This window comes from Vulpes vulpes, chromosome 13 (assembly GCF_048418805.1).
Source record: "Vulpes vulpes isolate BD-2025 chromosome 13, VulVul3, whole genome shotgun sequence".
Taxonomy (NCBI): Eukaryota; Metazoa; Chordata; class Mammalia; order Carnivora; family Canidae; genus Vulpes; species Vulpes vulpes.
The window spans coordinates 51,068,243-51,082,178 of record NC_132792.1 but is presented as its reverse complement, the minus strand read 5'-3'; the positions used below and the strand labels follow the sequence as shown (position 1 = coordinate 51,082,178).

Here is a 13,936-nt window from a genome sequence, read left to right as displayed (position 1 = left end):
TATATTTTTACTTATAAAAATTAATATCCCAAATGAAATGTCCAGAGATTTGCTAAAAAGCAAAGCTAGAGAGACAGAAAATGAGAAGAGACAGAAAGATTTGTGGTTGCCTGGGGTTGGCAGCGGGAATACAGTGACCACAAACGGGCACAAGGGAGCTTTTTGGGGTGATGAGAAAACCCTAAAACTGGAATGTAATGATAGTTCTATAATGCTGTACATTTATTAAAGACCAATAAAATCCCTAAAACAGGAGACTTTTATGTCATGTAAGTTATAACTCAATGAAGATATTAAAAAACTAATATCCTAAATTTCTAAAGTAACACTTTTTATGTTAATACTTCTTCTTTCCTGATGTTTCAAATTAATACCAGTTGAAATGGAGGAGAGAAAGGCAATAAAGGGGACCTATTCCTGATTATCAAGGGAAAAAGAAATTTCACCCATAGATGACTAATTCTATATCTAGCCAGAGAACACAAATTTCTTCTGGATAGTCCCATATACTTAGCAAATAAAAATCAAAATTATTTTTTAATATGTCATATGTTCCTCTAATTATAGCATACATCATACTGAATAATAGTATTTTATTTGCCAGTCATCTTCAAAGAGAGTATAAACTCCTGAGGGCTGGGATGATGTCACAGTTTGCCCTGTATTTTCAGGACCTTTTAAGTGCTCGATAAATGATTATATTGATTGCAATAATTTCTTTCCAAGGACTGTCTATCACATTTCCACTTGCTTGAACAATATAAAGCCAATTTATTTTTTTTAAATTTTTATTTATTATTTATGATAGTCACACAGAGAGAGAGAGAGAGAGAGGCAGAGACACAGGGAGAGGGAGAAGCAGGCTCCATGCAGCGGGACCCGAGGTGGGATTCGATCCCGGGTCTCTAGGATCGCGCCCTGGGCCAAAGGCAGGCGCCAAACCGCTGCGCCACCCAGGGATCCCTATAAAGCCAATTTAAATAGACACTCCCAACTTTCTAGATCAGGGTTTCTCACCTTCAGCACTATGGACATTTTGGGTCAGATAATTAATTTTTCCTGAAGAGGGCTGTTTTGTGCATTGCAGAATGTATGACAATATCCCTGGCTTCCACCCACTGTATGCCAGCAGTGCGCCTCTCCTCACTTATGACAACCACAAAGGTCTCCAGATGTGGTTAAATGTCTCCTGCAGGACAGTGGCCCCAGGCTGAGAACCACGGCTCTCACTAGAAAGAGTGTAAGACAGAGCAACCCAAACTAATGTGTTCGCACTTCAACAGCGCCTTTTGTGTTCTCACTTTCTGCAGTTCATCAGAAGATCCAGAAAGAAAAAGTGTATGACTAGGAAATGATTTTCTGACCACAGGCCTTGGCACATTATAGGGAGAAGAAAAGGAGAACATTCTTTTTATTCTTTCTGTCACTGTGGAGATGCGAAAGGCTTATTCTAATCCAATGCTGACAGTTTTTAGGATATGCAGAGCTGCAAAAATACATAAGAGAAAGGTCCAAATGCCAAATGGCCCGTGGCTATAAAACAGTATAAAAGAAGCATGTTCATTGCCAACACTGGGCTGTTTATTATGAGTTGTATCTAGGAGAACAATTTTGAAAATGCCATTGAATATTTATTGAAATAAAAGATTTATAATAATTTGGGTCCTGACATGCCACTATTAGCAAATCACTCAGCCAGTGGGAAAGGTTAAGAGCCATGGTGGCATTAAATTAAGTCTAAGTTTCACATTTCAGCATTTTATTTTTCTCAACAACCACAGTGTTTAATAATACTGTTCCAAATATCCCAGCACAAAGCCTGAAAAGCTGTTACCCATACCGTATGCTCTTTTTAAAAAGATTTTATTTATTTATTTGAGAGAGAGAGAGAGGGAGAGAGAGAGAGAGGACAAGCATGGGGAGGGCGGAGGGAGAGGGAGAAGCAGGCTCCCCACTGAGCAGGGAGCCTGACGTGGGGCTTAATCCCAGGACCCTGGGATCATGAACTGAACTGAAGGCAGATGCTTAGCCGACTGAGCCACCCAGGTGCCCTCATATTGCATGTTGTTAATTAAACTCCAAAGTTTTTAGTTTTAATTCTACTTTGGAGATAATGAACATTTCACATTGATGTTCAAGTTCAAGACACACATTTTGGACAAAGTGACTATTACATAGCAAAGCAAAGGAAAAATATTCTTAACATCATCTGAATGTGTTAGATTTTTTTTTTTAAGGTCTTATTTACTTATTCATGAGAGACACAGAGAGAGAGAGGCAAAGACATAGGCAAAGGGAGAGGCAGGCTCCATGCAGGGAGCCCAATGCAGGACTCGATCCCAGGACCCTGGGATCACACCCTGAGCCAAAGGCAGACGCTCAATCACTGAGCCACCCAGGTGCCCCTCATCCGAGTATGTTTAAATATTTACAAAGATTCATAATACTTTACTTGAAAACATCTTTATTTTTTATTTAGAAAAATAAAGGAGGACGCTTCTGACCTCAACGTCAACAATTTGGGCACGACATATGACACTATTCTAGTTTTCAACCACTTCTGCATTTATCAATCTGCTATATACAAGAAAAAGCAACCGTGGACAGTTATGTGTCAGTTCTTATCATGTGAAAAGGAAGTATATCTTTTAAATTCTGTTTGTAAAAATGTTTATATTTTTCTCTCTGTACCTATCGGTAAACATAGGCAGGTTTAGGACTTTGAATATTAAACATATAATTCCTAAATCCACTAAAGAGAATGAATGTACACAATATGCAAAACGCTCTACTCAATCAAGCCCTAACTATACACATAATTATGGTATTCAAATTAGATTATTAATCTAGACATGCTCTATCATGTCAAGTATACACTAGCATAAAAATGTCTGAAAAAGATTCAGTAGGAAGTAAAAAGAGGTAAAGAAAATCCAATTATTCTTAACAAATAAAAACTCCTAGTACCTAACATTAAATATATATTCATGGGAAGATTAGTAGGAAATGCAGCTCAATTATTTACCTTGGTGGTGGGTAATAAATACAGTAGTGCCAAATCAATTAAACAAAATACTAATTCTGGGCCCTGGATTATCATATTTGCATTTGGATAAACTGGGACACATGAGGCATGAAATGGCCAAATTAATTTTCATTTTACTTCATTTGAGTTTCCTCATACATTATTCTAAATGTAAAATGCAATAAAATCATATATAAAATACCATATTGCTTTATATTATTATCTAAATTTTCATATGCCTCCACTGTAATTTCTCAACTACACTGGACTAAGGCTACTATAATACACCACGTGTAATGGTAACTACTAGAATTAAGATAGAAGCCTAACATTTTCATAAAACTTTTTAAAATTTATAAATGTATGGTAATTTTTAAAAATCAGCACCAATAACAAAAGATCAACTCACCAAGTGCCACAAAAGCATAAGCCCCTCCAGATTCAACTTTTCCTACTGAAGCTAAAATGTAAAATTGGCACCGTGAAGCTTGAAATTGAGATTTAAGGATAAGCACTGGTACTAGCATTTTGCTACTTTCTAGAAATTGCTTTCATCTGGAAGCTGCCATTTAGCAAGGTTCATAGATGGGTTTGTGTGTGTGTGTGTGTGTGTGTGTGTGTGTGAAATAAAAAAATAAAAAACAAACTTTTCAAACTGTCATAAAATTCCATGTTCTCATGATTCTAACATTCCTGTATATTAATAGCTAATATCTGATTGAAAGTAGCGAAATTAGGTAAATCATAATTTTAGAACATCAGGAGCCACAATAGAGGTTGTAAAATTAAAATAAACCCTTTAGATTTATCCTGCATCATTTTACACTGCTCAAGTGTAAAATGCTCAAGACAAATGTTTTACTACTGTGGTATTAAATGGATAACATAATAGCAGCTTTGGCAAGATAAAGCAAGCTACATCATTTAATGTTTTTGGAATGTACAAGAATAATATTTTTTCTCTTTTAAAGATCTTTATTTATTTATGAGAGAGCGAGTGTGCACAGGAGCAAGAGAGTGAGGAAGAGCCTGAGCAGGGGTGAGGGGCAGAGGGAGAAGCAGACTCCCCACTGAACAAGGAGCCCTACCCGGGGTTCCAATCCCAGGACCCCGGGATCAGGACCTGAGCCTGAGCTGAGGGCAGATGCTTAACCAACTGAGCCACTGAGGCACCCCGATATAAGAATAATAAGAGGAAAACCAGTAGCTTAAGCTTAATTTGGCTGATTCTTATTTCACACGCACACACAAGTCCACCCAGAACACTCCTCACATAGGACAGCGATTGCAACAACTGAACTGAATTTGTTGCAACAAATTTTCACTGCATCGCAAGTACCAAGTTTAACTATAATTTTGCAGTTTAAAATATTCAATCTCTTTATTTTATAATTCAGACGCTTTTTTTAAGCTTTTAAGAAAGAAAAAGATGCTCATTTTGTGAAGATTCTCTTCAATCTAACTTAATTACATATATTTGCATAAATAACCTGTGGCCCAATCAAATACAGACTGTAGCCAGCGCAGTTTCTACTGCTGGTGCTTTGAGCAGACTAATAAAAACAATCTCTTAAATGTTCCACTCTCTAATCTTTCTTTAGTAGCTGTTCATGAAGACACTGGCAACATGATGAGTGTCAAGAACCTACAAGGTGGGGATGCCTGGGTGGCTCAATGGTTGAGCATCTGCCTTTGGCTTAGGTCGTGATCCCAAGGTCCTGGGATCAAATCTGCATCAGGCTCCACCCGAGGAGTCTGCTTCTCCCTCTGCCTATGTCTCAGCCTTTCTGTGTCTCTCATGGGTAAATAAAATATTAAAAATAAATAAATAAAAATTAAAAAGAACCTACAAGGTGAAGTCAGAACACTACCGTCTGGGTCCCAGGAGCTGCCTATTTATCCTCTGTGTTACCCCCACCCACCCAGTTATCTGAACCCTGTATGTCAGCTCTTTCAGCTCTAGAATTGGAGTAATTCTGCCTTTAAGTCAAAATTAAAGCCAAAATGGGTGAGGACTAAAACGTATGATATCAACTAAAATACATGGTCACTATTTCCATCATCCCCATATACTCTAATTTGTCTATAATATGATGAGGATTGTTTTTATGACAAGCAAAACTTACAGGAAACTCTACTCAATATATCTCAAATATACCAGTGAGCCAAAAGATTCATTAATAGCTACCAAAGGATTGGTTCAAAGGTCCAAACCCTCTCAAGATGCTATGACCATGATAAAAGCTTGGTTTCCTTAAACTACCAAATAATATGCCACCTAACCCTCTTCCTCCCAGCATGCTCATTCATGGATACAATGAGACATGTCTATTAGAAGAACCCACTTTATCCACCGAGAAAGTGACTTTTTCATCCTTCCTACTTTCCCAAGCGCCCATGACCTGCTGTCAATGAAGGAGATCAATGAATGGAAAAGAAATATAAGAAATGACAATTCTGGGGATCCCTGGGTGGCGCAGCGGTTTAGCGCTTGCCTTTGGCCCAGGGCGCGATCCTGGAGACCTGGGATCGAATCCCACGTCGGGCTCCCGGTACATGGAGCCTGCTTCTCCCTCTGCCTATGTCTCTGCCTCTCTCTCTCTGTGTGTGACTATCATAAATAAATAAATTTAAAAAAAAAAAAAAAAAAAAGAAATGACAATTCTATCCTCTATGCAGCTTCAGGTTCAGGATCATGTTTTTTCATGATTTTATTTCTTTTTTTCTTTACCCTTATGTGCCACACCCACTTTCCAGATGGGAGGCCTAATGTTTATTGACAGAACAGAAAGCGATACAAGAAACAGCCACCATCATCTGTGTAGCTACAAGTTAACAGGCAGACCCGTCCCTTGCTCACTGCTTTTTCTTTCCTGTTTCATTCCTTTCATTACCCAGCTCCTATTCCATCAAGCACCTCATTTTACTTTGCCTCTGGCTTCTGCCACTTTGTGTCCAAGCGCTTGTCAAAAACTTCTCTCACCTAATCTCACTGGCCCATCTCCTTTTCTTCAGCCTGCCACCTTGGCCCTCATCTTTTTCTTTCCACTCCACATGCTCTCCCAAGCAGATCACAACCTCAACAATAATGTGAAACACACAGAGGTCTGGTAACCTGGTATTTCCAGCTCGGCCTCTGTGCTGAATTCCAGAACCATGGGCTGGTACAACTGTTGATTGAATCTCAAGCCCTGGATGGCCCTCTGGTGCCTCCTATTACATAAATCCAGAAATAAATTCACCAACTTTCTCTGCAAACTGCACCATCCTCTGCATTCACGATCATGACCAATGGCACCTCTTACCATTCAATCACCCAAGCCAGAGACCACCGAGTCATCCTCAAAGTCACCATCCCCTCCTTGCTTCTCCCCTCTTCTTCCTTTCCCCACTCTGATCAGTCTGAGTTCAGACCTTAAGCCTGCACTAGGATTCATTCAAAAGTTGTTTTTTTGTTTTGTTTTTTACAGGGCTTCTGTTTCTGCCCTCACCCCACACCCTCCATCCTCTACAAAACACTCAGAATAATCATTCTAAAAGAACAACCTAAAGTACCCAAATTCATATAGACCAAAGATCCCCCCCCCTTTTTTTTAAGATTTTATTTATTTATTCATGAAAGACACACAGACACACACACCGAGAAAGAGGCAGAGACACAGGCAGAGGAAGAAGCAGGCTCCATGCCAGGAGCCTGATGTGGAACTCGATTCCGGGACTCCAGGATCACGCCCTGGGCCAAAGGCAGGTGCCAAACTGCTGAGCCACCCAGGGATCCCCAAAGACCCTTCTTAAACTGGCCCCAGCCTCTCTATCTCTGGCCTCTCCACCACCCTCGATGTACAACAGCCACGTCTTTTATGCACTCTTTACAACTGCATCTTTTCCCCCCTTCATTCTGCTGAGATTCTTGAGGGCAGTGCACGGATTCTTCTTGTGTTTGAGGTTTCAACATCCAACAACATACCTGGTATCATATCAATATATATCTGGTAAATGCATAAATGAGTAAACATCATTCCAACTCAATCAGACTCAAACACAGCCAAGCTGCTAGTGATTATGTGTGAATTAGAGGGCCACCGCACTCCTAAGAAGGTGTCAGGGAAAAAATAGTAAGGCCACAGTGGTTGCAATTCCTCAAAGCTGAATGCAGAGGTCATAGTATTTGTGTGTGCATTTGTGTTACAGCTTGGCTTTTCTTAATTAAAAAAAAAATCACTGCATTGTGTGGTTTTATTGCCTCTAACTCTTACCATGAGCTGCCTCAACATTAAAGTTTCCAATAGCTTCAGCGTGTTCAACCCTAATGGGAATGATAGAGGAATGGGTACGGCTGGGGATGAAGGGCCGGGGTGAGCAGAAGCAATATTCACAGTAATGCTTGAGTCACAAACGCAGTGAGACTAGATGCCCAAAGACTGACATGATTCCCCTTCATCCCTTAGAGAATAAATCTGCGGAAAGGCTTACAGATGCAACACTGGGACCCTCTGAAGACTAGAATGACAGATGACAACAATGTTGACTTAGTCATACCTTTTGATACTTTTTAAAAATCAAAAGAAGCTGATCAATTGCAAATGCAAACGTGATAGGGTGATAGGGTACGTAGGTACTGGGTCCTATGAAATCGTAGAGAAAGGTACCAAGCTGCTGTTGATCGATTTCAAAACTTTTTATTTGTTTTACTTGCCTACTCCATAAGGTCCGTAGGGTTTCCAGCGCTCTGTAATTTAAGTAAAGGCCCTCCAGTCAGGCCAAAATTCCCTATCCTTTGCAATAGTGTCGGTCTTTAGAAAATTCCATTTTTCACAAATTTCTAGTCACTCACAGGTTTGGAAATCGTATAGGCCTATAAAATCAAGGAGGGGGAGTAGATGAAGTATAAACACAATATGCCAAAGTGTTATAACAACAACAAAAATAATAACTCAAAACCTAAGGAATAGGAAGAACTCATTGAACAAATGCTGACTGCAATGTGAAATCAAGAAAAAATGGAGGAAGTGAGGCTCAGAGGAAGGATCTAAACATATTACAACTTGGTCATAAAGTCTGCCTTTATATTGTGCATTTGGACTGGAGTTAGACTATAATACAGGCATAGGAGATTCGATGCAATGTTCCTATTCTAAGACAACATAGTTGACCCTTACTTGTTAAACATACATATTCACTTAATTTACAAAACACAGTCCCATTGTAAATAACATATGACACTGTTGCAATAATGTTACTGACACTTTTTTGTAAACTTTTTTTTTTTAATCACTAGAGAAAATATCATGTTTCTATGCTTCCCCTTTCTTCAATGAGAGTGACACAAATATGTGACCCAAACACAGATCTTTATCTGCTAACATGCCTCTCTGCTGGGTCCTGTGATAGGGGTCCTGTTATCGGTCAAAGACTTTACGCTTCCTATTTCACAATGCTAACATGTGGTTTTCTTTTCTGAGCTTGTTGTATAAACTAAGCCTAAGTTCTTCCTCCACAAAGATATGGAGATGACACTATCTGTGCAGTCAATGCTGGATGCTGGCCATGGGCAAGAAGGTGGACAATGGGCCTTCCCGCCATCTCTTCAGCTCTATCCCAGGGTAACTATGGGGACCAAGCGAGAGAGTACAGGGTTATTTTGAGAAGCACAATATAGGGCATCTATGCAGCACAGTTTGATGAACCATCCTGAAAGCTCCAAAATTAGATGCAGAATGTACTGTAAGGAGCCCAGGCCTTGTCAGACAGCCATGTGTTCCATTCTTGGCTCCAAAACTCACTACTGTGGCCCTGGATAGGTGCCCTGACCTTTCTAGGCTTCTGTTTCCACTTCTGAAAAACAGGATAATAAAGTAACTACCATATAAGGTCACTATGAGGATTAAAGTAAATACTGTATGTAAAGTTCTTAGAATGGCAGTTGGCACAGGGGAAATACTCTGTGTTAACTATTCACTCCAATTCTTATCCAGGAGACACCACCAATAAGGACTAGAAATGTGGCAGATAAACCATTCTCAGAGCTGCCTCCCCCCACCTCTGCCCCTTATTCTCAAATTCAGCAATGCCCAGCCTTGAGGGACTGTCTCTGCCACAGTGAATATGAACTGCTTGCTTGTATACAGCCAGAAACTTGTATAATTCCCTAACACATCTCTCATGGATGCGTGAGGCAAGAGCTCTAGAAACAGAATCAGCGCTCAACTCCCCAAGTCAGAAATGAAGATCATTTAAAACAGCAGATAGGAGAGAGTAAATGATTTTCATTCACTTTATCCATATTAAAATTACCTTGTGTTTCCTGTATACATATATCTTCTGACAACCAGAGAAAGCGGATGTCAGAGAAGTTATTTGGAGATCTAGAGGTGGCCACAAACAAGCCAAAAATTAGTTAATACAGACAAGAAATAAAACAGAACCACATAAATTCTAAAGAATTAGTTAAAACTAAATTATGGACTCAGTCTAAGTCACAAAAGTGACCAAGGAAGACTTCAACTATAGAAATACTCAGAACAAGAGAGTTTACATTTGAAATGTAAATACTGAGTCCAAGGAATATTTGTACTCTGACAAGGACGGTTAACATTGAAGCAGAAGATATTTCAAAGATAGGAAGAGGCTGTTGATGGCAAGGGCTCTTTTTGGCACACTGTGTCTGTGGGATTGTGTCCCCAGGCATGCCTGAGGCACTCTCCTGAAAGCTCATTCCCAGAAAGTTTTGATTTTTTTAAACTGACATATTACTGACTTACAAAATTATATGTTTCAGGTGTACGACTTAATGATTTGATATATGTACATACTGCAAAATGATCACAATAAGTCTAGTTAGCATCTGTCATCACACAGTTACAACTTGTGATGAGAACTTTTGAGATCCACTATCTTGGGCAACTTTCAAATACACAATATGGTATTATCGACTATAGTCACCATGCTGTACAGAGTTTTGATTTTAAAAAAAGAAAGCCAACTTTGAGCATCTGTCCTGACGTACTTTCAGCCGTAGAATACATTAGCTGAGAGGATATACCAGTCTACAAGCAGTCTGTTGCCTATGTGCCTTATATAACAATTAGATTTTAACATCTAGAGAGCAGAATAAATATTTACCAAGAGTCAGAACACTATGTAGTATCTGGATGATAACCCAGGAAAGCCCCCACCCCACCCCCCACCCCCGCCACACACACACTGTGGCCTCACAATCATTCCCAACCTCCGAAGTTAGGTGAGAAGTTCAACAGGCTATGGACCAGACTTTTAACAAAGTACCCCGGAAACTGCTTCCCATGACCCTGGCATTAAGGCCTAGAAGAAGCATGCTTATTTACTGCAAAATATAAATAGTTTCCATTTCTGAATATATAGTAAAATGTGTGGCAAAGTACAAGGACTCTCTCTGCCCCATGGTTGTTCTCCAGCTGGGACTGAATTCATGCTCAGGTATGATGCTCTTTGTGGAAGGAGATGACAGCTGCCTGTGCTGGTTTTCTAGGCCATGTGGGTCACTGCAGCCACATCTGCAGGCAGGAAACAAACCAGAGAGCACCGTCCTCCAATGTGAACTGTCACATACCATTTTTACCCCCTTGATTCTCTGAATATATGAACAGGGAAGTAAAAAGCAATGGCATCCACTTGAAAGTAAAGGAGAAAATGTACTTCACCCCCTTGCACATCTACCTTGTGCTAGGCCAAGCAAGTTATTTAATAATAATTATGGTAATAATAATAACTCCCAGTATTGGAGAACTATGTTGTGAGTCCTGGTAAGCACTTTGCATACTTTAATGCTTAACTTGAATTTCCTTATCTGTAAACTGAAGATAATAATACACATATCTTATTACTATGAGGATTAAAGGAGAATAGATGGAAAAAGTACTTTGCAAGTTGAAGCAGCAAGGTCAAAAGGGAGAGGATTTGAAAGAAACCAGTTAAAATCCCAACTCGATCTGATCTCACTGAGCTTCAGTTCCTCATCACCCAAGTGGAGAGGAAACCACCCACCCCAGTGAAGAATTGAGGGAGACAGTAAATTAAATAGCAGCTGGTCTGCATCACTAGAAAGTGTTTAATAAATGTTCATATTCTCTCTTCTGTTATACATGTGACCTGCTTCCATTAACCTCCATCAGCAAGCAGCCGTCCAATGTCCCTGTTATCCAAAGATGCATTTCCTTTCATAGTAATGATGATTTTATCAGTCTAACGTGCCAGACACTGGCTCAACAGCTTTACAGCTATGAACTCACTCAATCCTCATCATAATCCTGTGAGGTACGTACTACTGTCATCCCCATTTTACAGATGAAGACACTGAGGCACGGAGTTTAGGTAATTTGCCCAGATTAAAAACAGATGGTAAGCAAGTCAGGCGCTGAACTGTCTACCCTCCTAACCATAAGGCAACAGTGCTGATGGGGGTGAGTCTGTTCGACGTTCCATGCTTGGATGTATTCTCTTCTAGACATAAGCAATGGATGCTCTCACAAACCACAATGTGCTGACTAACTTTTCAGCCTCTGGAATAACATTTTAATATTTTTCTAGAATTCTTCAAAAACCTATGATTTGTTTTTAAATGCAGGGCCTATAACTAGCTCATCTTGTTCTATGTGTTGGAATGCCATAAATAAAAGCACTTCTCTTTCTCAAGATTGCCTAGATAAATCTTACATTAAGACACATCCCTGAGTTTGGTTTAAACATTTATTATAAATCCAGATTTAAACAAATATATATGTATATATACCTTCACACACATATAGGATGTGTGTTTAATGCTGTTAAACATTAACAGCTTAATGCTGTTTCATTAAACTAATGACTCTGATAGCAAATAACCTGAAAATTCTCATTTCGAATCTTCAGTCTTAAGTCATAGCAATACCATATTTATTTCAAAGTGTTCTTTTTATGAATTTAATTGACTCAAATATTAAATAAACATCAATGATGATAATCTATTGCTCTACTTAATGGGAATCTCTAGGGGACAGATGAAAAAGAAAGGTTCTAGAATTCTATCCTTCAAAGCAGGACAGCTACCCATAAATCATACTCTTTATTTATTAAGATGATTAAGCCCATCAGTACACTTAACTTTCAGACTCAACAAATGTCTGGGATGAACAATTCCCACTTTTTCTAAAACAAAGAGGATGTGTTCAAAAAGGGTCCTCTGCAAGCTCTCTGCACAATGCACGCTATTTTAAAACATGATTTATGTGTCTAATTCCTGGAGCTGCCTTGAAAAATATACTGGGTTCTTCCTCGCATGCTACCTATTAGGAGAAGACACTCCAATTTGAAGAGTGCCCTCTGTTTCAGACTACAAGAACGCTATATCATGTCAGCATTTTCATTAAATACTGTTCAAGCTGGACCTTAAACAAATGGAAGGGAGAGCCACAGCTGCAGCCACTGCAGAGACGGTTATCCCGCCGGGAGGCTTATATAAGAGGCGCAGGGCCGGCAGGGTGAAACCCAAGAGTCATCATCCAAATCCTATTTCTTTGAGACTTGCCCACATTGTTGAAATGTACGAAATCACATACGATGAACGGATTTCTCATTTCATTCACCTGATGGCACAAAACGCCGTATTGACTTAACTTGTTTTCTCCCTAAACGCCTGGGCTCCAATGAGGGAGACGCTGGCAACTTCTGCCTACGGGAAGAGTAGAGAGTGGGATGCGCGCGAAGCCCCAAGGACTGGCTGGCTGCCGTCCCCAAAGACCCATCGCGTCCAGGGGTCACTCCCCGGAGGGCTTAGGAGAGAGGTAACGAGACCCCGCACGCTCCCTCCACCGCCAGACGCAGTCCAGGAGCTCGGAACGTGCAGTCGCGGCAGGCGAAGTGCCCTGGGAGCACCTGTCCTCCCGCAGCACGTTTCCAACCCGCACACTCGTCCCCTCCCCGCGCGCCGGGTCCGCTTCTCCGCACCCCGACCTCCCCGAGCCCGAGCGCGGCCCCCAACGAGACGGGGGCCACCCCCAGCTTCATGCAAAAACGATCATGCCAACGCACCTCCCCTCCCCACGGCTCCCTGCAACTTCAGAAACTACAGTCAACTTACCGGGACGCAGGAGACCGGGAGCCCTCCGGGGTGGGGCGGGGAGACCGCGCTCGGCTGCGCGCAACCCCGCTGGCCCCGCACCGCCCGGGCGGCTGCACGGCTGCTCGGCTGCTCGGCTGCACGGCTGCACGGCTGGACGGCTGCTCGGCTGCACGGCTGCTCGGCTGCACGGCTGCTCGGCTGCACGTCTAGGCGCCGCCGCTCTGCACCAGCCGCCTCGCTCCGCCGCGCCCGGGGCCGGGGGCACCGGCCAGGGCGCGGCGGCTGCGGCGGCACCGGCCGCGCGGACCCGGAGCTGCAGACGCCGCCGACCCCGGAGCGCGGCGCTCCGAGCCCCCGGCGCGTGTCTCCGGCTCCGAGCGAACGGCCGCTGGGCGAGGACCGCGGCACCGGGAGAGCCGAGGCGCCGTGCCCCGCAGAGCCTCCGGGGCGCTCCCGGGCGGCCGGTCACATCGCGCGCGCCGGCACCGCAGTCCGCACTCGCCGCCGCGCCGCGGAGAATGACAGGCGCCGAGGCGGAGCAGCCGTGCGGGGCGCGGGGCGCCAGTGCGCATGATCCCGGGCCGCTGCGGCACGTCACGGGGGAGGGGGAGGGCGGGGAGGGGAGGGGCGGGGGAGGGGGAGGGGGAGGGCGGGGAGGGGGCGCGCTGGGCGGGGCCGGGGCGGGGGCCGGGCGCCGGGCGCCGCGCCCCGCTCCGCTCCCTAGCGGGGAGGCGCAGGAAGTCTCCGCCTCGGGGTTCTGCGAACCCTAGAGCTGCGAGGTAGAACTTGTCTGCAGAGTCCATTGTCCTTAACCGCCCCCCAACCCACAACCCCGC

The 13,936-nt window shown here is 42.7% G+C and overlaps 1 protein-coding gene across 1 annotated transcript in view; it reads right to left on the bottom strand.

The window, feature by feature from the left end:
- Nucleotides 1–13,182, bottom strand: part of PAG1 (phosphoprotein membrane anchor with glycosphingolipid microdomains 1) — a 141,335-nt gene extending 128,153 nt beyond the window's left edge. The window contains exon 1 of the mRNA XM_072734425.1: nt 13,119–13,182. The gene's annotated coding sequence lies outside the window, so the exon portion shown is untranslated. The remainder of the gene's footprint in view (nt 1–13,118) is intronic.
- Between the last annotated feature and the right edge of the window lie 754 nt (nt 13,183–13,936).